The sequence below is a fragment of the Anabrus simplex genome, chromosome 1, assembly GCF_040414725.1.
Source record: "Anabrus simplex isolate iqAnaSimp1 chromosome 1, ASM4041472v1, whole genome shotgun sequence".
Taxonomy (NCBI): Eukaryota; Metazoa; Arthropoda; class Insecta; order Orthoptera; family Tettigoniidae; genus Anabrus; species Anabrus simplex.
Window position 1 is genome coordinate 382,476,962 of NC_090265.1, and position 24,858 is coordinate 382,501,819.

Here is a 24,858-nt window from a genome sequence, read left to right on the forward strand (position 1 = left end):
GATCGCAAATACGTAGTTTACTGCGGAAGTTCAGCTGTGGCAGAGATGCCAAATAGTTCTGCTATTTTAATAGATCTGAGTTCAGAACCGGATTCCGAAATCGGGTTTGTGTTGAAACGGTGTGCTACATCGCTCTGATGAAACAAAAAACAGGAAGAAGTGCATTCATGAAAAAAATACTAAGCTATGGGGAATTCCCTTTAACTAAGAAATTTGGAGACAAATTTACGAAGTATTTTAGGTTAAACCGTGATCAAATCGAAGAAGTGCATGATCTCATCAAGAATGAAATTGACAGGCCGATTGGAACCGAGGAAAATCTAGCTGTATTTTTAAGGTAAGCCATTATACGTTACCTATATTACTTAAAGCCTTAAGTAACCTACATTATGATCTGGAGTTAAGGAATCTTCATTATTATCGGAAAGTAAAAATGTAGCTTTTACAGAAGAATATTTATTGAATACATAGAATAATATTCAACGGCAAAGATGTTCTCTAATAACACACAAAGCCTCTGGACCTCAAAGGTAAATGGCGACATTTTTACCAACAGAAATTTCGTTTTCAGAAAAATCGTTAATGAATGTGAGCAAATCTCGCCGATTTCAAGCCGTAGTTGAAGTGTTTTATTCGAACTCTCAATTCCACTGTGGGTTTGGGAATGGACTATCGGGATGTGAAGAATAGGCTGAAGTTGATAAGCTGGCGTAGGATGGCCTGGGTGTTTGATTACTGTACGAGGGCAACTCGTGACGTGAAGGCCGCTGAACTGTGTTGAACTGTGGAGTTCTCGCGGGGATGTGGCCTCCATTTCTGTAACTACATGGAAAATATCGTTTCTAACGACAAACTTAGATGACGGTGGCATGTTTTTGGTCACCTCGTACATAGACATGAAGTGGTAGAGAGGATCACATGGAGCACTCGTTTGTACCAACATAGTTTTTCTTACTTCCGACCTTGATTTTCTTCGTTTTTTATGTTGTTCCATGCTTCGTTTGCGTAAGCTAGCAATTTTTTTCACGTTTTTTAGCAGATGTCGGAGGTGAAATTTCAAGAAGCGCCTGTGATTGAGCTTCTTCGTGAGCACTTCTGATTCCCTGCTGCACGTTCAGTGACTCTCACGGTCTTCGACTACTGTACATCAATTGGACTATCGATGTCACAGTTTTGCAATGAGGTTTCATTATCGTCATTGTATTCGTGTAGGTTCCCTTCTCGTGTTTTATTGACTGTATATGGTTGTAGAAATCCTATCTGTTTTAGAAATTTCCACTGTTTAGCAGATTCAGCCGGTGCTCCACTTTTCATGATTTTCGCTGTCGTTTGAGAACATCTCTCAGCGAATGTCTCACTTTCTCCCATATTGTCTTTGCTTCTGCACCTGCATCGATGGTGTCAAAAGAGCATTTAGATATGTAAAAATATTTACTTTTAAAGTAAATACATGAACAAATACAGTTACAAAACAAGAATTCCCTGCCATTTATTTTTTCTTTTATGTTTTAGGTACTTGGCGACAGGAAACGGATACAGAGCTATTGCATACATCTGCAGAATGGGGGAACGAACGGTCTCTAACATCGTGCTGGAAATATCTCAAGCTGTATGGAAAGTAATGCAACCATTATTTCTGCCGGAATCCACAAACGAACAGTGGGAATCAATCGCAGTTGGTTTCGAACAAAGATGGCAATTCCTGCACTGCGTTGGCGCCATTGTTGGGAAACATGGGATTTTAAAAAACCTGGGAAAACTAAATCCCCGTATTTCAATGATAAACACACTTTCTCCGTCCTGCTAATAGCTGCCGTCGACTCAAACTATAAATTCATCTCTATTGCTGTAGGGGTCACAGGAGAGGTTCATTGATGGAAGCATTTTCAACACAAGCGTTGTGGCGAAAATGATGAAACGCACTTTACAGGCTCCGTCACCTACAGTACTACTCGTACCTCCAGTACAGACTCCAATGCCTTTCAAGTTTGTGGGAGATGAGGCGTTCCCTTCATCTGAGAATATGGTGCGACCTTATCCGCAATGAAAAGTTGCTGACATTTACGAAAATATGAAGTGTTCAGCTATAAACTGTCAGGAGCGCGTCAAAAGGTAGAATGTAATTTTGGTATACTTGCTTCGTGTTTTCGAGCATGATTTGAAATGAAAGTAGGTAGTAATGTCGATGTTGTGAAGACAAGTTGAGTGTTGCACAACTATTTAAGTAATTAGGCAGCTGAAATAGGTGCAGACGACACAATATGGGACACACCAAACGATCAAGTGGGACCACTATTACAAACAGATATAACCCGAAGTTCACAGAAAGCTTTTACAATTCGACGGAACTTTACTATATTTTTTCAACATTACAGGAATGGTTCCTTGGGCAGAGGAAGTGTTTCAGAAGGAAAGTACTGAAAAACTGAGGATTTGTGTACCGGTACAGTTACATTGCAAACTCTGTAAGAGTTTATCCCCAAGTAATGCGATTCTTGCGGAAATAAGGACAACGGTTTCAGTAGGAACATTCGGTTTTTAATTCAGCCATCCCTAGGTGTTGTTGAAATATTTCACAGCAACTGTGACTGCAGGGGAGTTACGAAGAACAGGTGACTTCTTGCCTGCCCTGTGCTTGAATGAGTTATTTACGGTTAGTGAGGAAAGTGTTATAAAAGACTTAATTTTGCCTTTAATTTCATACTCGATATGAATGCGTTGGTAAAAGATGAATGACGTTGTAACTGATCAAGTGAATGTCTGCACATCTAGGGTTAACTCATAGTACTTACCTTTCGCCTAGAATGATCTTTTAGCTTTAGTTTAAGCTAGTTTAATGCACCTGAATTGAAATAGAATGAATATCAATACTCTGTATTAGTACATTTTATTATGTATAATATTGTTTCGCATACTAAAAGCAGGCAGGCTTCATAGCCTGAACCACGCTATGTAAAATAAGTCTATAATAATAATAATAATAATAATAATAATAATAATAATAATAATAATAATACCTTCTCCTATACCACCTAGTCGTAAGTTCCTCATATTATTTGTTATTTTTTCTCACTGAAATCATGTTTTTGTGTATGAAAATAAGTTGTTTTCAATTTGTATATCCCAGTTTTATTTTTCACATGAGTTTACTTTTGAAATTTCTCATTTCAGAACAATTATTTTTGCATTCATCTCTAGGTAAGAAAAATTAACTACAATAAATTGGTATTTTGTTGTTTTAAATTGTGCATTATTTCTTCCTCAAAACACAATATAATATATAGTTTATAGTGGTTTATATAATAATTTTTTTAAATCTTCTTAAATCAGTAAAAATGGTCTACCAAAGGGAATTTTAACCATGACCAGATAAAAAAAAAAGGTCAACGCAGAATTACAATGCAACTTACCACTTCAGATCGCCGTTTCCTTACCCACTTCCACATCTCTGCTTACAGCTTCGTTTTTAAGTTATCCTCGTGGCTTGTATCATACAGAACTTCGCAAACACGCACGGCTTCAATTAATCTTTCACCGGGCGAGTTGGCCGTGCGCGTTGAGGCGCGCGGCTGTGAGCTTGCATCCGGGAGATAGTAGGTTCGAATCCCACTATCGGCAGCCCTGAAGATGGTTTTCCGTGGTTTCCCATTTTCACACCAGGCAAATGCTGGGGCTGTAGCTTAATTAAGGCGACGGCCGCTGCCTTCCAACTCCTAGGCCTTTCCTATCCCATCGTCGCCATAAGACCTATCTGTGTCGGAGCGACGTAAAGCCCCTAGCAAAAGAAAAAAATTAATCTTTCTTCCGTTTCGAACTATAAAACACAATACGATCAACCAAAATCACCGTGAGCCTTGCAGGAAACTGCGGATGAGACTGTGGTCTAGTGCTGTGAAGAGGAGGCGGACCTCCTGTTGATTGAATCGGATAATACGATTACAGCGCTCCTCCGGAGACCTCCGGTAGTCCTCCGATTGAATTCACTGGCGGAAAATTCAAATGCTTAGATGTGGGCAATGTTGCAACGGTGATCTTAGGAGGAATTACAATTTAGATTTTAGTACTAATTCCACAGATGCATGTGTTCCCCTACGTTTGTCATTCAAATGATGTAGTCGTTTCAAGATCGCCGCATTATTTGTTACGTTATGAATAACAGATTTTGATCTGCTGACGTTCAGTTTGCAATAGGTGCAGGTGGATAGAATACTGTAGATTGAATATTGGCATATATTATACTGTTGCAAATGCGTTAACAATATTATTAATACTGGTAGTAAAATAGTTTAAGTGGTAATTATATTCCATTGCATGTAAACATGTATTATATACGATGTTCTTACATTAATTATACTCGTAGCTCATTTATTACGAAACAGTACATCCGGCTCCATGGCTAAATGGTTAGCGTGCTGGCCTTTGGTCACAGGGGTCCCGGGTTCGATTCCCGGCAGGTTCGGGAATTTTGACCTTAATTGGCTAATTTCGCTGGCGCTGGTACTGGGTGTATGTGTCGTCTTCATCATCATTTCATCCACATCACAACGCGCAGATCGCCTAAAGACGTCAAATCAAAGGACCTGCATCTAGTGAGCCGGACTTGTCCTCAGACACTCTCGGCACTAAAAGTCATACGCCATTTCAGTTTTTACTGAAGAGTACGAACTGATTGAAACTGGTTATATGCTGTACCGGGCTGAGTAGTTCAGACGGTAAGCGCTGGCCTTCTGAGCTCAAGCTTGCGGTTTCAATTCCGATTTTGCTCGGCGGTACCTGAAGGTGGTCAGGTGTACCGGCAGTAGCGGCGATTGGGAATTAGAAGTAGGGGGAAAAAATGTAAAGACAACAAAGTACCCCAGTTTGTGGGATATAGCGGGGGGGGGGGGTATATACGTTATACATTAAAACTGAAAAAAAAGCTACTAAATGGAATTTCGACAGAGAGGTAAAGATTCTCAGACTACCAACTTACCTGTGTTGATAATATTTATTTGAGATTTTGATTCAATACTATACAATAAAACTTTCACGAGAGGAACAATATTACACATGTATTACAATTAAATAGACGTACGGCGTGATTATATAATTAAAATCATTTAGTATTTGACTACAAACTTAAAAAAAAACTGACACTAAATAGACTGCCAGACTAACGAATGCACGCGTACCCTTCCTCACAGCACATACAAAGTCTCCACTACAGTACTCGCTGTGGCGCTATAGAAATCGGTTAACCGCATGAACGACTTTGTTGCGTATTTCCGCTAATAATTTCGTTATTAATTAAAGCAAATAATTAGCTGATAAGACAACAGGGCTTGTACAAATTGCTTGTTTTAATAATTCCTATAATACCTTGTTTCATCCAGCTAAAATGGAATACAAATGCAAAGTTTTCTCCACAAAGTAGGGGGCGACTGTCCCCTCTCGCCCCCCCCCCCAATCGCCGCTACTGTACCGGCACATGAAAGAACTCCTGTAGGACAAAATGTCGGCACCTTAACGTCACAGAAAACCACAGAAGTGGTTATGGGAGTACAATAATAATAATAATAATAATAATCCTTCCATCAATTTACCCTCCCGGGTTGGGTGTTCCCTCGGACCTATACCGCCTCAAGGACAGTGTCCTGGAGCGTGAGACTTTGGGTTTTGTTTTATGTCGCACCGACACAGATAAGTCTTATGGCGACGATGGGATAGGGAAGGTTTGGGAGTGGGAACGAAGCGGCCGTGGCCTTCAGTTAGGTACCATCCCGGCATTTTCCTGGAGGGGAAGTGGGAAACCACGGAAAACCATCTTCAAGGCTGCCGACAGTGGGATTCGATCCCACTATCTTCCGGATGAAAATGGGTTCGAACCCCACTGTCGGCAGCTCTGAAGATAGTTTTACGTCGTTTTCCATTTTCACGCCTAGAAATTACTCTCCTTAGCCGTTCCTATCACATCGTCGTCATAAGACGGCATGACGTAAAGCAAATTTTTACAAAAGTAATCGACAAATGAAACACGAACGATAAATGAGAATGTATATATTTCCTATATTCTCCTTCGTCATACTTATACAGCAGTATTTACTATGTCGCCAGCACATCCGTTGCGCACCACGGATGGAACGGCAAGCGAGGCACACATTCAGTACTGTTGCTCCGTCCTCCGCTCGCCCTCCGCTCGCGTGCCGAAGCACCGATTGGTTTCCCAGCAACAGTTTACTACCGGAGAATACCGGAGGGAGCGCTCACTCGCACTACCGATTGCAATCATAGGAGCAGCTGCTCCGTTCCCAGCTCTATTCGCAACAGTAGCTCCGAGTGTAAGGACTTAGTGGGCTGTAATTTCAAACTTACGTCCATGAATGTAGGCGCCCTATAAAAATCGTTACCTACATAAACAAAAATTGATCTATATCACCGATATTTCATACAATACCCCTTAACAAAGAACGTATAGTCATTCAGAATAATTAATGCATCCTCTCATTTGAATGGATGGAAATCATAACGGTATAAGTGACATTTTTTTTAAAATGAGTTAAGTGCAGGATGTAACTCCGGGAGGATGTATCCTTTCACCAGCAAAGAGATACAAGTCATAGCGGTAATATTCTGCGCACTAGTGATGGGTGGTATAACTACAAATAGCATGCTTTATATGAGTGTTGAAGTTGTTTAAATGCCTTTTTCTCTGAATGACCAAAATGCTACTTATACCGTTATGGTTTTCATCCATTCATTTGTTATCAAGAAAATGCAATTATATCGACATATAATACATACCCCATATACCTGTAGGTATAAACCCTGTAGATACAACAAACAATATATCTTAATAGGTTCAGTTGTTCCTCAGAAAAGTACAGGCCCTACCTGTGCAGAACTTACACAGTGGTTCGTTCATTATTATTATCATTATTATGGAAATATTCCCATTATATTGGCGCTAGAATACAGTAATTTCAAGTTAAATTTGAATTCGTTTTTAATTTCTGGACATATGTAAAACACGTGAAAGACGTGGCAGAAGTAAGGGATGATTATTTACGAGCGGAGGGAGGAGTTCAAGTGGTTCAAATCTGTAAATGCTGCTGTGTAAAACATGGCACAAACGACTCCTAACCATTGGTCTTGCGGTGTAGGTGGCAACGCGTCCGCCTGTCACCCGGCGGCCTCGGGTTCGATTCCCGGCCAGGTCAGTTTTTTAATTGTAAATTATTAATATCCCTGGCCTGGGGACTGGGTGTTTGTGTCATCCTTAACGTTCCTTTCCTCGCATTCAACACTTTACCCTACCGACATTTACATAATACACGCAGGTTTCCTCATATATGGTGCAAATAGGGGCAAAGGATCTTCATAGGTCGACGCCCCGAACAAATAGCATTAAAAAAAAGTTAAAGAAGGAGTGTAGTTTCGCGCAAAAACAGCGACGTCATGAATTCCTGTGAAAATGCTCGTTCATTCCTCCCGTATGAAGTTCACACTACGCGCTTGTCATTCAATGTTTTTTTTTCTTTGCTACTTGTTTTACGTCGCACCGACACAGATAGGTCTTATGCGACGATGGGATAGGAAAGGTCCAGGAAGTGGAAGGAAGCGGCCGTGGCTTTAATTAAGGTACAGTCGCGGCATTTGCCTGGAGTGAAAATGGGAAACCACGGAGAACCATCGTCAGGGCTGCCGACAGTGGGGCTCGAACCCATCATCTCCCGAATACCATCTTCAGGGTTGCCGGCAGTGGGGTTCGAATCCACTATCTCCCGGATGCAATCTCACAGCTGCGCGCCCCTAACCACACGGCCAACTCGCTTGGTCGTACCGACTGTAACAGCCTGCCTGTATATTGGTGGGAAGTAGCTGGGGTGTAAGATAACTTTCTTCTTTAGCATGCCATTCCTCTGGTTCATACATTTTCTGATATATCTGGTACGTAACACACTGGTTCATCATTGTATTCGAGCTATAAAATCCCTACTCTGAGCCACTGATTGGAATGAGTAGTGTGCATATTTAACGAAATAATGACAGAGGAGTGGTCACGGCAGTCTGCGACCTGGTTATTCCAGTTCTGGAACTTTGGACTCTTAGATCGGCACCGTAGTACTGTTCGTTGAAAGTGAGAAAGTGTGCGGTTTTTCATTTGATCGAGTATTTTATATGATAACATTGCTTTCAATCGCTACATTCCTATTGACGTTTTTGTAATGACCTATGTTGAATTCAGTTAGGAAAACCACCAAGTCAGTCTTTCTGAGAATCCCGTAGCGAAGCACGGGTACATCAGCTAGTAATAATAATAATAATAATAATAATAATAATAATAATAATAATATTGGCTTTACGTCCCAGTAACTACTTATAAGGTTTTCGGGGTCGCCGTGATGCCAGAATTTGGTTACGCGGGAGTTCTTTTACGTGTAATTAAATCTACCAACACGAGGCAGACGAATTTGAGCACCTTCAAATATCACCGGACTGAGCCAGAATCGAACCTGCGAAGTTGGGGTCAGAAAGCCAATGCCTCAAACGTCCGAGCCACTCAGCCCGGCATGCAATGATAATAGTATTAATTATTTCATAACGAAGTAATTTACAGTCACGGACAAGGCCTAAATTATAACATGTTTATATTTAAGAAAATACATAATTATGTTTGTACGTAAGAATGCTATGTGTAATATCGATAAATAGTTAAGTTATTAACTGAGGGGCCTAGTTTCGCACAATAGTAGCGACAAGTTTTAAATTCCTGAGAAAATGCTCTTCCATTTCTCCCCTACCAAGTTCACACTACGCGCTTGTCATTCAATCGGAGGTTCTGTTACATAATTATTATGTCTGTACGTAAGATTGCTAGGCCTATTTGTAATATCGCCAAATAACTGAAGTATTAACGGAGGGGCGTAGTTTTTCACATTAATAGCGACAAGTTATAAATTCCTGTACAAATGCTCGTTCATTGCTCCCGTGCCAAGTTCAAACTACGCGCTTGCAATTCAATCGGAGGTTCTTCGGAGGCAAACGATTGAAAGCGCCCGGAGCCTCCGCTCCGTAAACAACCGCTCCGTTAACAGCGCTACTGTGGTCCGCAGGGTCACCACGGGCAGCAACTGCGTCACGTCACCCTGCGCTCTAACGTGCGTGGGTCCAAACCACTATGAGTCTGCTTCACCTCACGGATCTGCGCCTCATTTCGCGGCAGGCGAAGGCCGTTGAAGAACAAGACGTTGAATATAGGTCTTTTGATTCAGTGATCCAAAGGGAGGACGCAGTCTACTACCCCGTAGAACAACAGGGCCTCTCACGGTGCATGCGCCCGTGCACTGCACGGCGGTAGGTGCAGGAGACGACTTCACTAGGTTGACCAGAGTGCAAACCCCCACTCCTCTTTCCCTACATATCTCACCCCCTGCGGGTGGGGGACGCACATGTAGAATACACCCGCGGTATCCCCTGCCTGTCGTAAGAGGCGACTAAAAGGGGCCCAAGGGGCTCTCAACTTGGGAGTGTGGATTGGCGACCACGGGGCCCTTATCTGAATCCTGGCATTGCTTCCACTTACTTGTGCCAGGCTCATCACTTTCGTTTATCCTGTCCGACCTCCCTTGGTCAACTCTTGTTCTTTTCCGACCCCGACGGTATTAGAACATTCGAGGCCTAGGGAGTCTTTCATTCACGCCCTTCGTGCCCCTTGCCTTTCTTTGTCCGTTACTTCATTTTCGGAAGTGACGGATCCCTTCTTTCTTCTTCTTTTTTCTCTCTCTCTCTACCCCCTGTGGGTGGGGAACGCCGACGTAAAATACACCCACGGTATCCCCTGCCTGTCGTGAGAGGCGACTAAAAGGGTCGACCAAGGGATGATTGAATTAGAATAATGAAACTGCTTTTGATTAGTACCATCACGCGGGGAACACCATGGGTCGCCTTTACTTGTGAATAGTGTCATTATATTAGGTACACAATAGGTTTGTGATTCGTAGCAGCAGTGTGTGTGGACTGTGGGTTTCCAGTACCCGTGAGTCGTACCCATGTGAGCAACACCACGTGTCTGGGCGTAGCCTGTGAGTTGTACCAATATATGAGCGACACCGTGGGTCTGCGTTGCCTGTGATTGGTACCCACTATGTGAGAAACACCACGGGAATACCGGCGCCCGTGATTAGTACACCTCGGTGAGGAACCTCATCGGTTTGCGTTGGCTGTGAGTGGCGCCATTGTGTGAGAAACACCATAGGTCTGCGTTACCTGTATGAGGTACAATACTTGTGTGTGCTACCATAATGTTTGGAACACCGTGAGTTTACGCTGCCTTTGATTAGTGCCGCAACTTGAGAAATACCATGGTTCTCCTTTACTAGAGATAAGTGCCATTATGCGGGATCGTTGACATAGATATTGGCCCATTTAGACAAGCATAATCGATTCAGGATTGGGCTTCGGAAGCAGTCCCTTGGTCAGTAATATTGTTTCTGGGAATGTGAGGCATTGCGCGTCTTATCCACTGATTGTTTTAAATTCATATTCCTCAGTTCATTCCTCATCATCACGTTTTGAATTCTGGTCAGTGGATGAACTTTTAAATTCTTTTTAAATTGCAATCGCATTTCGTCTCATTTCGTACCATAGGGGCCGATGACCTCGATGTTAGGCCCCTCTAAACAATCATCATCATCATCATCATCATCCTACATCTCTCTCACACGTTCGGCCTGTCACCGCCTTCTTCACCTTCCCCAATGATTTTCCCCTCGCTGGGAAATGTTTATGTGCGATGAGCGGAGACACTCAGTTGTATGGGACAATGTTACCGGTATTCAAAACTCGTCTTTCAATATAGTTTGAGCAGAGAAGTTACCTTCTCTAGCTCTTCTTTTCCTTTTTCTTTGCATATATACCAGTAATATCTGGAACAAGGGATCGGCTGACAGCAATTCTGAGAGCGTTCTTTAAATTACGATCAGAAATACTCGTACGCAATCTAGTTTTCGTACAAGTCAAATCAGAAAAAACAAAAACAAAAAACTTTGACATATGCATGTGGATCCAGACATAGAAATAAACTTAGCTGATTCTCGATGCAGCTTAGGAAAATCTTCCTTCGACAACTTTTCGTAGAATTCGAGCAAAGCCTTTGTATTGAAAAATAGATCTTTTTGATGATCACGTAATTATTGTCCCACAGATTAAGCATTTGTCTTGCGCCTATCTATTTCACCGATAAACAAGCCGTCGACCACCGAACGCTTCGTCGCTCTCAGCACACTACACCATCCGAGACGAGCCGAGTCGGACCGATGCACAGTGCACGGAGCCCTTGTGCCTCGGTTTGCACGCGTGAGATTTTGGGAGTTTGAGAGGCCCTGCCGTAGAATTTCATAATACAGTCCTCTTACTTCTTCCGGTCTTCCATCGCATAAGCTAATTCGTAAAATCAGAGCATCTGTAATGTTACTAAGAAATCTTAATCCGCCTGAATTGTGCATCCCAAGAATACCGTTAATCCCAACGGAATCTCAGTTACAGTTTAAAAGAATATAGTTCCCTCTTAAGGTGTGCTTTGCATGTCGCATGCTCCGGAGTTAGCTCTGCCAGTAGCCTCGTCATCTTAACTGTCGAATGGCGGCCGAAGAGAATCCGCGCTCCCGCGGCTGTACCCTCCGAAGGGAGACTGCGACGCCACAAGGCAGACCGCGGCCTCGCAGCAAGGAAGATCCGTGAGAGGCCAAGGCACGGGACCGAGCTCGGATCCAGCGTTGAAGTGACGACGGATGCCAAGGCAGTATCCCAAGCGTTGTTTATAAAGATGTACTGCGATTAATGAAACTCAATTTTTTCGGTGAGTTTTTGTACTTCAGTATTTTCAGGTAACGTCTTAGCGGAGTACTGAGGAAGAATAGTTTAAATTACGAAATTTACGTGAACAAAGCCGCGAGTAACAGCTAGTACATAATATGGCGGGTTATGCACTGGCTGATGACCTAAAATACTCCAGAGCTCTTAGTAAAAGTCAGCTCTTAGTCAGCAAACATAAGTAGAAACAAAATGTTTTCTGTGTGCTCTGTGAATAATAAGCTGCTTGACACAAATTGATAAATAACTAAATAAATAAATAAATAATAAATAAATAAATAAATAAATAAATACATGAAGCTAGCTCATAATTCTACGTATCGGTCGATAACGTGATCGTTGCCTCATAACACCAGTTTTATGTAGAATCTGACTTGACTTTTAAAAAACCCTTATGCATGGGCAGAGATTCCGACTGCTAGTGCCTTGTCGGGAAGCCAGTGACAATGTCACTCGGCCATCACGCCCCGCTCAAAAACCATCCCCGCTCAGGACCTTGGAGGAGGAGTGGATGCTAAAGGTTACCACAGTTCGTAACTTCCATACTAAATAGTCCTTTCCCAGGGAATCAACCAGGCTGATACTCATTTCTCTTCTAAATTGAAGGGGAATAAATGTTCGCTGAAATTCAAGCTACACCTTCCAAAAATGATCAAGGATGATGATAGTCTCTCCTTAGCCGAGACGTAAAGATGTGCTTGTTGTATCTGAAAGGATGTGGGTTCGATTTCCCGTCGCCTTTGCTGGCGAGACACTGTTATGTATTTTGGTATGGCCTAGAACAAATTTGTTACTTTCATTGACATATCTTATCCTTGGCTTTATCAGTATGAAAGTGAGTCAAGTATGAGCGATACTAGTAATGCCATTGCTTATGCAATTGGTCCCTGTTATGAATGCTGTGGAAATGTTGCTCATAGGATTGATTCCTGCGTACATTTCAGTAGGCTTGACGATAATGCGTAACAGCAACTTTTGGCTCTGTGAGGAAAGCAACAGGAAACTACCTCGCTCATTTACCTAGTAGACCTCTTCAGTGCTGTATAGGCCATCTCAGGCAGCTGTAGCGGAGCTGTTGAGGTTCCAGCCACTCTTCGAGCTGAGTATTCAGCATATGTACACTTGATACAAGATATGGAAATACCCATATACATTCCCTTCCCAGCGAGCTCTCCAGGTCCGTATGCCTCTTGCGAAATGGAAGATTCATTTCTAAATTCGACTTCATGACGGGAAATCGAACCCATATCCTTTCAGATAAACCGAAACTAACCCCATTAACACTACAGCCCTTAAGGGCCTTGGTCTAGGAAGCGACCGCTGCTCAGCCCGAAGGCCTGCGGATTTCAGATAAACCAAGCACATCTTTACGCCTCGGCTAGTGATCCTCTATCATCCTTTATCATTTTTTGGAGTGTGTAGCTTGAATTTCAGTCAGTGGGAATTTAAAGTGAATGCTGGGCCAGTTTTACTAACTTTCAGTGGTCGATGACCTATTAGATAATATAAAACATCATCTTATTGCTAATTTTTGGCATTTAGTAACTAAATCTTAAGTAGAATAGGTGTATCTGAAGACTGCGTGGTCAAGATTAATCTAAGCGGTTAGGATTAGTATACAGAGAGCGCTATGGTTTATTCGCTGCTAATTAAAGTTTATCTTGCAATTGTTTACATGAAACGTATAGAAGTTCAGGACATTTTTATTTTAATTTTAAACGTTTTATTTTCTGACCGGGAATACCATATGGCGTTGATCTAGTGAAGACTTGTGAGGGATATGAGTACAGGTTTGCAAATGGGTGTGTGCTGTTATACATCCGTACTTCCCACAATCCTGTAAGTTTTAACAGGTGTCAAGGAATTGGCTAGTTCCGCCCTTGTACAGTTCCGCATTGATAAAGTATAGCAACGCTCCAAGAGACGAGTTTTTTTTTTTAACGCAGAATTGTGAATGATGTAATTGAGCGACCTCGTTTTATTTACGACGGTCGATTTTTGAGTTAGTTTTGGGAGTAGTGTTTGGCATCGTTTCTCTTTGAGCAGTTTAATTGAGCCTGTATCTTTCTGATTTCCTGATCCTCGCGTGCTCTAGGGTGTGGAATCCAATTTCTGCGTACCCAAATGGCATTTGAAGGTGCTTAAATGTGTGGTTGTGTCTTGATTGCGAACAAGGCAAAAACCGTCCAGATTCCGAACAACTAAATATACCCTGTCCAGATTGCGAACAAGAGATTAGTGGTGGCGTGAGATACATAAAATAGATACAATTTTCAAAACAATCTCATATATAATTTTTGCTTTGCTAGTAGTATTAGGCAGACATTAACTGATTCATGGGGATGTTTTAGATAACCTAACCATATTTTTAAAACTATTTTTCTTATTGAAAATGTTTAATAATTTAGTTTGAGGTAATCTTACCATTTAGAAGATCTTTTTTATTGTATAACATAACTAGAGGGGTAGTTGTTTATGGTGGATTAGTGAGAATTGTATTATTAATAGGTTATTATTATTATTATTATTATTATTATTATTATTATTATTATTATTATTATTTTACGTCGCACCGACACAGATAGGTCTTGTGGCGACGATGGAATAAGAAAGGGCTAAGAGTTCAAAGGAAGCGACCGTGGCCTTAATTAAGGTACAGCCCCAGCATTTGCCTGGTGTGAAAATGGGGAAACCACGGAAAACCATCTTCAGGGCTGCCGACAGTGTGATTCGAACCCACTATCTCCCGGATGCAAGCTCACAGCCGCGCGTCCCTAACCGCACGGCCAACTCGCCCGGTATTATTATTATTATTATTATTATTATTATTATTATTATTGAGCCTCCGTGGCTCAGACGGCAGCGCATCGGCCTCTCGCCGCTGCACAGTGGGTCAAAATCGAAATCTAGGGGGACAAAATTATTTTTACGTTTTAGTCATGAATTTAGAGTGAAAGCAACGTTTATAATTTGTTTACTTCATAATAAACATCAGTTAAGACCTCTTTTAAGCTACATCTACGTCTACACATGCAAGAAATTGTCTATGACTAGGAGTTGGATAGAGCCTAAACTACAAAAAACTACAATGGATTGTACTCAATTTACCTTTAATTTGGAAGACTGCAATTGTGGATAATTGCAGACAGCACTTCAGTCACTATCACTAATCACTCGATGACCCTGACCTTGATGACTCATCACATGTGTCATCTAAAGGATCATCGTCATTCACTGCCTCATGCTGTTCATGATGAGCCGGTACATCTGTTTCTTTCAGGAGTAGTAATACTTCACTGGATAATCTTCTCGTTTTGTGTTGAATTTTGGTTTAATGAGATATTACTGGGTCCGAAGATATCAGCAGCATATGTAATATGTCCTCATTTGTATGTTTTCGTGAGGATTTCGTAGAATGTCCAAATCTGTATTTTCTCAAATATTTGTTACGTGTTCCTTGGGCTTCTTCTGACAATTGCTCGATAGGTATAATACAAAAATTAAATTATATCTGCACCATGAATTAATACTTTATGCACAGTGACTGGCATATAATACCCTGGATGCAGATTTAGATACAATTTTGCTGTATCCTGGGTGTAGGTTTTAAAAGCGGGTGTATTTATAGGGAACTGACAAGAAACAGCACACAAAATTGTAGAAAAACGTCTGATTAGCTCTTCAATTATACCCGTAATTTTGGATGACAAGACTGGATCCTAAAAGAAAACGGTGAGCAGTCTTACCATCATTCGAATTTCCGACGCCTCCAGATCTTGGTATGTCAACATGCAGACCCATTTCTGATCGAAATTTATTTTGTATTTCTTTCTTTCTGTTTCCTATTTTGTCTTATATTCATCCCCTCTTGCTTGCCATTTCTTAATTTGTATTTTGTAAAATATATGTAGCAGGCATTAAAAAAACCGATCCAACAATTTATCCAAATTTATAGCTCTCTTCAGGACAAACTGTTTTCTCTGGGACCAGCACCACACACATAACACCTCTGTGCTGATGAACCTGTAATAGAATTGCAGACTTTTCCATCCACCATGGTCAGCAATAGAGTTTGATTAATAAATACGTATTGATCATCAATTTCTATTTTACTTGGTTGGAAGGACGTTATTTCAGTTTCAACTAATTGAACCTCTCGCCTAGTCAATTCTACAGTCTCCTTTTCAAACAATAATTTAAGAGGTCTGCAAAATCGTGTCGAAGAAGTTCGTGGGCTCTGCCATAAAATTTTCTTTTCATTGTTGCTTTCTACATTTAAAGAATACATTTGTAATGGAACAACTTAAACTACAAAAGTATCAGTGTCACTGCCGTCATCATCTGTAACTTTCTGCTGATACTATGTCCGCTTGAACCATCACACCTCCATTTTAATATAATATGAACTGTATCATTGGTAGAAATAGACTGTTTCAAAACATCATCTTGAACTACTGGAAGGCGCTCAATTGTATGGTCGACCAGTGATTGGAATGTTATTGTGGCTGATGTTTCTGTTATTGTTATTGATTCACTTGGTGGATAGCATTTCTGTTTTGTTTCTCTAATGAGGTGGGAAAATATTACAGTTCCTATTTTTGCATTCAAGTCGCATATTCATATATTGGCTTTTGCTGTAATTATCTACAAGGAATGATAGAGCCTCTTCACCGGTAAGTGGTACAGGTTTTACAGCTGGTGATATATAGGATTTTTAAATTTTAGCATCTCTGTGTGGAGACTTAAGAGTTTCTTTAACCATTTTTGCAGCATTTCGTTTTCCAGACATGTACAATGATACTTGTGTGGCATGAATAAGTTCTTGTTCTGAATGTGCAGAGAGTAGCGGTTGAATTTTTAGTTTCTTTGATATTTCACTACTTTCATGAAAAAGCTTTCTAGGCCTTCCGACTTTCGATGCGGATGGAGTAGGAGGATTTAAATTTTCTGTTAATTTAGAATCATACACAATTTTCGAAAATGTTATCTTCTCTTTTAACCAATCAGAATAATTTGAAATGAATTTTGCATTACTTCTATGAACCTGCTTCCACAGCCTGGTAAAATTATCAACAAAATCCTTTAAATCTCCTTGTAGGCATTCAGTTATCTCTTCAGAACAATTGTCTTACCCCTAATTTACTTTTGACAAAGTCACAAAGTTCCACTTTTGACACAATCTTCGAACCCAGTGCTTCAACCAGTTGTAAACGTGTGAGAACTGGTTGCGCGGCATCTTCTAAAACGTAAAATAACTAAGTAAGTTGCAAAAAGATGCAAAAATTCTTATAACAGGCGTAAACTACAAGACATTATCTAAATTTTAACATTAAGTAGACAGTGACGCAGAGTGACGCGACATACTAAAACTCTAAGTGAAAATATTATTATAAAAATAATAGTTAAATATTACATGATGCAAATATAGCTAAAATTACGTTACAATTACGCCCATTAATAACTGAAACCCGCTACAAATGTAAAGATCATACCTTCAGCTGCATGTTCCATCTTAAAGCATCACACTAACCTCAAAGACAACCAAACCACAGCCACTTACATTCACTCTCCAATTCAGACTGCGAGATACGCACGCACAGCGCAGGAGATAAGATGAGATTCCAGCTCGAACAGTGGTGACAGATTTACACTAAGATGCGTTTATATTCCAGGATAGTGCGGGGCAATTATATGAGAATGCTGTAAAAGTAATAAATTTTGATTTTTTAATTATGAAAAAAATAATTTTGTCCTAGATTTCGTGGTTCAAATCCCGGTGACTCCATGTGAGATTTGTGCTGGGCAAAGCGGAGGCGGGACAGGTTTTTCTCCGGGTACTCCGGTTTTCCCTGTCATCTTTCATTCCAGCAACACTCTCCATTATCATTTCATTATCATTAATTAATAAATCACCTTGGGAGTGGCGACCCCATTGTAATAACAGCCTATATATGTTTCATTCATTACATCCCTGACCCGGTCAATGACTGGAAAACAGGTTGTAAGTTTTCATTATTATTATTATTATTATTATTATTATTATTCAAAATAATACATAAGAAGTGAAATAGTTGTGTTTATTTGGAAACAACTGGTTTTTTTCTTACATGCATTTAACTTTTCTTGTGTATTCCCCGGTATTTCAATTGTGTGTACCAGAACGTGGTGTATCAACTGAGGGTTAATTTTTCTGGCCGCTTTCTTTGACAGACCTGGTTTGTGAAAAAATTCAAATATCTCTGGTAATCATTAAAGGGGCTTTCTAAAGAACTTCAGAAGACTGTAGGTGCCTCTAGTGATGCATACTGCTGCCACAATCCACCTAGATAAGCAGCGTGACATATATAAAATGATATATTCTTGTTCATTATATTCTCGCTTAAGCGTCTGTACTTTTATGCCTGGCCACAATCTCGACTCATTATGTGTGTCGAACCCAAATCATCCCCTTCAGGTACCCACTTGATCGCATTATGGACTCATTAATGTGTGTCAAACCCAAATCATCCCCTTCATGTACCCAGTTGTTCGCTATCTGGACGACACCAAATGTGTGAGCTCTACATCAATACACTTGCTTGTTCAGAAACTTGTTTATTGGCAACCTTTCAGCACCCTGTATCTCTTAAGACTATTATTGGGAAAGAGATACTAAGCCACGAGGTAATGATTCTATATGAGTCCTCAATACGAAAGCTGGTTGTATTCCCAACAGCTCCATCATCAGCTGTCTTAGACAGCCTAGGCATCACTAATGGGGTTTGAAGTAAGGAACTGAGAAGTGAAGTAGGTTCCTGTTGCTTTCCTTATTGAGACAGAAAGAGCTATTTCATACCTATCTTCCAAGCTCATTGAGTTTTACACAGATACTAACACTGCAACGTACCCTTTCGTTCCATTCATTACAAAGATTGCCTGCATAAGGAATGACGTTACTAGCGTTCTCGTATCTGTCACTTTCATACTATCGAATCGGAATGAGGAGATGGAGGTCAAGTTAAGAGTGTACTCATAAAGGCGGATGAATGAAATCATGATCGTCAACGGCATAGGATGCAAAAGGAAAGGGACCAACGACTTTTTCTTCAGCGTCTGTCCCTACTGGTGACGGGGTCCGCTACGTGGATTCGTTGTCTCCATTTAGTTCTGTCCTGGGTCATGTGGGGGTGGAGATTGATGCTCTTCAGATCTTTGTAAAGAGTATCAGCCCATCGCTGTTTTGGTCGTCCTTTTGGTTTTCTACCGACGACTTCTAACATGTACTCCCGACGACTTCTAACATGTAACCCATCTTCGCGATAGTATCCTCCCCTGCCCTTAGTACATGCCAAAAATTCGTAGACCTCTCGCGGATTTTGTTTTGAATCGCTGCAACGTCAGATTTCTCCCTTGTGGTTTCATTAGAGATGCGATCCAGTTTAGTGACGTCAACTATCCATCTCAGCATCATCGTCTCCATGACGCCCAGTCGACGTTCTGTCTCAAGTTGTAGTCGGTCAGCATTCGCAACCATACAGTGCAATAGGTCGGATAACAGTACGATAGGTTTTTGGTTTGAGATCATCTTTCATCCTCCGGTCGCAAGTGGCGCCGGTCGTTGTGCGTCATTTAATCCAGCCTGCCGTTATCGTTGCATTGACCTCTTTGACAAGTCGGCCATCATCAGTGATCGTGGAGCCAAGATACTGGAATCTTGCCACTCGCGGCAGGTCTTTACCGACTACCTGAATGGTCGCTTCCGATTGCTTATGGATCTGACGTCATATATTCAGTCGTATTTTTTATTGCTGCTTGTTATTTAAAGGGGCATACTATCTAGGCCAACGGTCCCTTTGATTTATTGAGGTGCGGCAGTATTGCGCCAGCCGATCGCTTCATTCTTGGGTTTGCCTTTGCAGATCAACCTGGATCTCAGAGGCCAATATGTCATAATCAGCGTAGAGAAGTGTTCTTGATAAAGGGCAGTGCAGGTCTGCTCTTACAGTCTCTCTCAATAGAATGAACAAGAGCGGCGACAGCGCCGACCCTTGGTGAACGCCGATAATGATGGGAAAGTCACTGGATGCTCCTGCGGCGGCCTAAAATTAGCTCCTTGGGTCTACTTAAAGCAGCTGTATCCAATTGGCAAGGCATTCTGTTAATGCCATGCTCTCGCAGTGCTAGCCATATGAGGTCATGCGGTACGCGATCAATGGCCTTCTCAAGGTCCAGGAAGGTGAGATGAATTGGCTTGTTGTTCTCACTACTTTTTTAACCAAGAGCCGTGCACCATGGATTACATAGGTTGTGCCACAATTCTTCATAAATCCAGCTTAGTTTTTTGAAAAGCTCGGCGATCTCACGAATCCTTCTACCAAGAACACGTTCGAAAACCTCCATTGCATGACTCAAAAGTCAGATTGGGCGGTAACCAGCACATTCAGATGGGCTCTTCTTTTTTTGAAAATGGGTATGGTGATGCTCCGTTGTCAGTCTTTTGGTGTTCGAACTTTTTTAATGATCTGCTTGAAGAGTCGGTTCTAATCATTATGCCGCATCCCACTGTTGAGAGTACCAGAGCTCTATTGGAAGATTGTCCGGGTCAGTAGCTTTCCGCAGCTTCATTGTCTTTCAAAGTAGCCTTGACCTATTCGATGTCTGTCTGTGGCAGGTCCTTCCACAACTGGAGTGACCATTGTATCAAACGCGCAAAATAGCATCCCGAGTATCCGCTGCTCTTTGGTGGAGGCTTCTATTGTTAAATATTCTGGAGTTCGGATCTTCGGGTGTGGAGTGCTCGAGAATTTGAATGAATTAAATATTATACTGAAAGGAGGATTGGAACTTGAAATGTTAGGATCTTACTACAGAGTGGGAAGCTGGAAATCTAACAATTGGGATAAGAAGACTTGCAGCAGATGTTCGTGATATATCGGATGTAAGATGGCCCAAGGTAGGAGACTTTTGGAGTTATGATTATTGGATAATGCACTCAGGAACAGCAGAACGAGAATTCGGAGGAGTAGGTATAATTCTTAGTAAAGTATTAGGAAAGAGAGTGAAAAGGTAAGTGCAGCACAATGAAAGAGTAATTCTGTTAAAGATTGATGCTAGACCAAAGGACACAGTAATTGTGCAAGTTTATATGCCAACCACAGATGATGATAAAATAGAAAAGATCTATGGAAAGTTCAACAAATGGATTTGGTCAATGAAGAGCAAAGGAAATCTAATCATTCTAGGAGATTGGAATGCAATTTTTGGAGAGGGAAGAGAAAGTATTGTTGGAACACCGAGACTTTGAAAAAAAATGATAAAGGAGATATGTTCGTAGAATTTTGTACTAGAAGTAATTTAATTGTAACAGACACCCTATTTGAGCACCACTGCAGAAGACGGTACGTGTGGAAAGCACTTAAGTGACACGTAGAGCACAAATATGCTTTATTATTGTAAGAGTGAGTTTTAGGAACCAAGTAAAGGACAGTAGAAGTTATGACAGTGATCACAGCGTAGTAATGAAGCACTGCAATTTGAGGTATAAGAAACCATAAAACGGAGAAATTACATTGGCAGCTAGCGAAACTGAAGGAAGAGGTACCACGAGATTTGTTATGCGGAGAGGGGAAACGAGAACATAGATAATATTAAACCTGATAAAGACGAAAGTGAAGATAAATGGACCCGCATAAACGAAAGTATCATGAACACTGCTGAAGATGTTTAAGGGAAAATAAAATCAGAAACAAAGTAGGGATATGTAATGCCGTTATTCAGATGATAAAGGTGACAATTCGAGAACTCGGAAGATAATATAAGACGTAACGGAATGCGATTACCAAACAGGCCAGGAAATACAAAGATAAGGTTTTGAAAGAAAAATGCAAAGACGTTGATAGACAAAGCATAAGGAACGATAAAATCACTCCATGGAGAAAAAGAGATGAAGTCAAAGAGCATTGTAAACAGAGATATATTTACTGCTTGACGACGGAAACGTGGCTGAGCAGTGGAAATAATATTAAGAATATTCGTATGCAGCAAGACTTACGGGAATATACAATGGAAGAAGAGAGTAAAGTAGAACAAGGTGACATAGGAGAGTCCATTACAATGGATGAATTTGTAAAAACATTAAAAGGCCTAGCGAAAAGAGCATCGGGAACGGATGACAAACCAGAAGAACTCTTGAAAAGAAGTGGGGATAAGGTGAAAATGGATCTTTAATCTTATGAATGACATCTATGATACAGGAGAGCTACCTTCCGATTTTGTGAAATTAATTGTTTCGATATCTAAAAAATCAATGCCCGATTCTCCCTACACTATAGAACATTAAGTCTTGTATCACATCAACCGTTGTTAATAGAATTGTCCTGGATCGCATCGAAGGGAAAATGGAAGAACTTTGACAGAAGACCAATTCGGGTACAGGAAAAAGGTTGGTACCATTTATTAAAAGCTAGGAGTAAGCAAAGGGTTTTACATGTTAAGGTTTCTTTTGGTACCAGATATCATAGTCTGAGTTTTGTACTCTACGCATAGTCACTCAGTTGGCGTAAGTCAAAATTTACTTTGCCATGCCTACATGTGTATCTTGTGGATAAGAGTGATAATAAATCTGAAGATGATCTGCATGGATGTGATACTACATTTCAGTGCATCTCCTATATCATTCGCACGAGTCCAAAACCGATCTCTGCGGGTCGCCAATTGATTTATGTCATCAACGTCCTAAAACTTAAGCTAACTAATCATTAAATTCTGACAGTGGAATGAACTTGAACAAAGCTTTCAAAGTACACTATGCAATTAGATATCAAGCTCATGTTAAATAATTTTATACACTGAGTGGCCAAACGTCACGGTAAGGTATGTCCCTTTAGAAAATATGCCGTGTATGACCTCTGAGCGTTGCGGCTATCTGCGGCGTACCTGGGCAGTCTGTCACAGACATTAGTTTCTTGAGGATGGCAACACGTCGCGAGTTAATCGACTTTGAACGTGGAATGATCATCGGCGCACGGAGCAAGGGTCATAATATTGCGGAGATTACACGCGAATTCGGTTTTCCGACGTCAACAGTGTCGAGGGAGGATCTTCAGTATCTCAGAGGAAATGTTACCACCAGCGTGAACCGCCCCACGGGAAGACCAGAGATGTTTAACGAACGGACATCACGTCGCCTCCGCAGAACCATACTGGGCGCTTGACGGGCTACTGTGAGTCAGATCACCGCCCAGTTGAATGTTGGGAGTCAGGAACTCATTTCTATCAGGACTGTAAGGAGGCAACTGCACTGCATAGGCTTCACTAGCTGACGACCCTTAGCTGACACCTCGACACAGACCTCAACGACGTGCATGGGCCTGCGAACACCAGCAATGGACCATGGAGCAGTGGCAGCGTGTGATATGGTCCGATGAATCCCGGTTCAAGTTGTATCGAGCTGATGAACGCGTAAGAGTGTGGCGTATGCTCCATGAAGCTATAGATCATGCATGTCAACAAGGTTGTGTCCAGGCTCGAGGTGGCTCAGTTCTGCTATGGGCGGCGTTGTCATGGTCGCAATTAGGCCCCACTGTCCGGCTGCAGGGAGCCTTGATAGGTGCACGTTGTGTGGACATCTTTCAGACCATCTGCATCCCTTTCTGGCCCTAGAGTACCCCGATGGAGATGCCATGCTTCAACAGTGCAGTGCGCCATGTCACCGCTGTGGTGGTACGCATGTTGTTGGAGGAGCACTCCAGTGAAGTTACGACCATGGACTGGCTCTCCAGATTTCCCGATCTTAATCCAGTCGAGAATTTATGGGTTGCTGTTGGTGCTGGTGTACGCTCCATGAATCCCGCACCAACTGCACAAGACCAATTGTGGGTAGCATTGCAAGATGCGTTGGTCCAGATCCCTCCAGAACGATTTCGACACCTTGTAGAGTCGTTGCCTCGCCGTATTGCTGCCGTTTTGAGGGCTCGCGGAGGAGCAACTGGTCATTAACATTACATTCAGTGTCTTCCTTTGACTTTTGGCCACCAAGTGTATTTTGCTACAAATACCAGTGAGAACAACCTTTCATGCCCATCTGCGTGTGAGAAATAAGAGTACCGGGCGAGTTGGCCATGCGCGTAGAGGCGCGCGGCTGTGAGCTTGCATCCGGGAGATAGTAGGTTCGAATCCCACTATCGGCAGCCCTGAAGATGGTTTTCCGTGGTTTCCCATTTTTACACCAGGTAAATGCTGGGGCTGTACCTTCATTAAGGCCACGGCCGCTTCCTTCCAACTCCTAGGTCTTTCCTATCCTATCGTCGCCATAAGACCTATCTGTGTCGGTGCGACGTAAAGCCCCTAGCAAAAAAAAAAAAAAAAAGAAAAAGAAATAAGAGTTGGTAACGAACACGGTTAACATACAGCTTATGCAATATTTTCCACAATTTTATAGGGTAAAATTTGTAGTTGGTCAAGTCAGTTCACCAGAGGATCTAACGACACTAAGGAAAGCTCCTGACTTCAAAAACAAGCAGCACAGTTTGGAACTATTTATCGCTCCGGAAGCCTTTTCATTGACCACCAGCCTGGTTAACATCAAAGGGACCGCTTGGGACTTGAGGTGACTCGCATTATTAGTTGTTGAAAGTTTTGTGTAGTGCTGTACATAAGTTCCACATATCATTTCATCAAGGTTAACTTCCAAATCTATCTTTGTACTGTACATTCACAACCATCCATGTTCCAAAACCTAGCTGGTGTACTGTTTTAACATTGGTCAACCAACCCTTCCTCTGTAACATGAACGTCAAATTATAACAATCTTTAGAACTTTCACTCACCCCCTATCCCTTCCTTTTGTAACATAATTTGAAAGCTCCATCTAAGATCAATTTATATGTTTTTTAATGTTCACAAGTACAAGATGAAAATAAATAGACCCAAAACCAAAGTTATTAGACTGCAGTCGAACGAAGTCAAGTGATAGGAGAAAGTTTAAGAAATGAAGTCTTAAAGGAAGTGGATGGATATTGTTACCTGGGT

The 24,858-nt window shown here is 41.5% G+C and overlaps 2 protein-coding genes and 1 pseudogene across 5 annotated transcripts in view; 1 reads left to right on the forward strand and 2 right to left on the reverse strand.

Annotated features, from left to right (window-relative positions):
* Positions 1-3,466, reverse strand: part of LOC136856815 (odorant receptor 82a) — a 344,377-nt gene extending 340,911 nt beyond the window's left edge. Inside the window, exon 1 of the mRNA XM_067134948.2 lies at positions 3,411-3,466. The gene's annotated coding sequence lies outside the window, so the exon portion shown is untranslated. The remainder of the gene's footprint in view (positions 1-3,410) is intronic.
* Positions 1-24,858, forward strand: part of LOC136856813 (putative fatty acyl-CoA reductase CG5065) — a 619,576-nt gene that overhangs the window by 121,639 nt on the left and 473,079 nt on the right. The window lies entirely within an intron of this gene.
* Positions 642-23,029, reverse strand: LOC136868225 (uncharacterized; annotated as a pseudogene).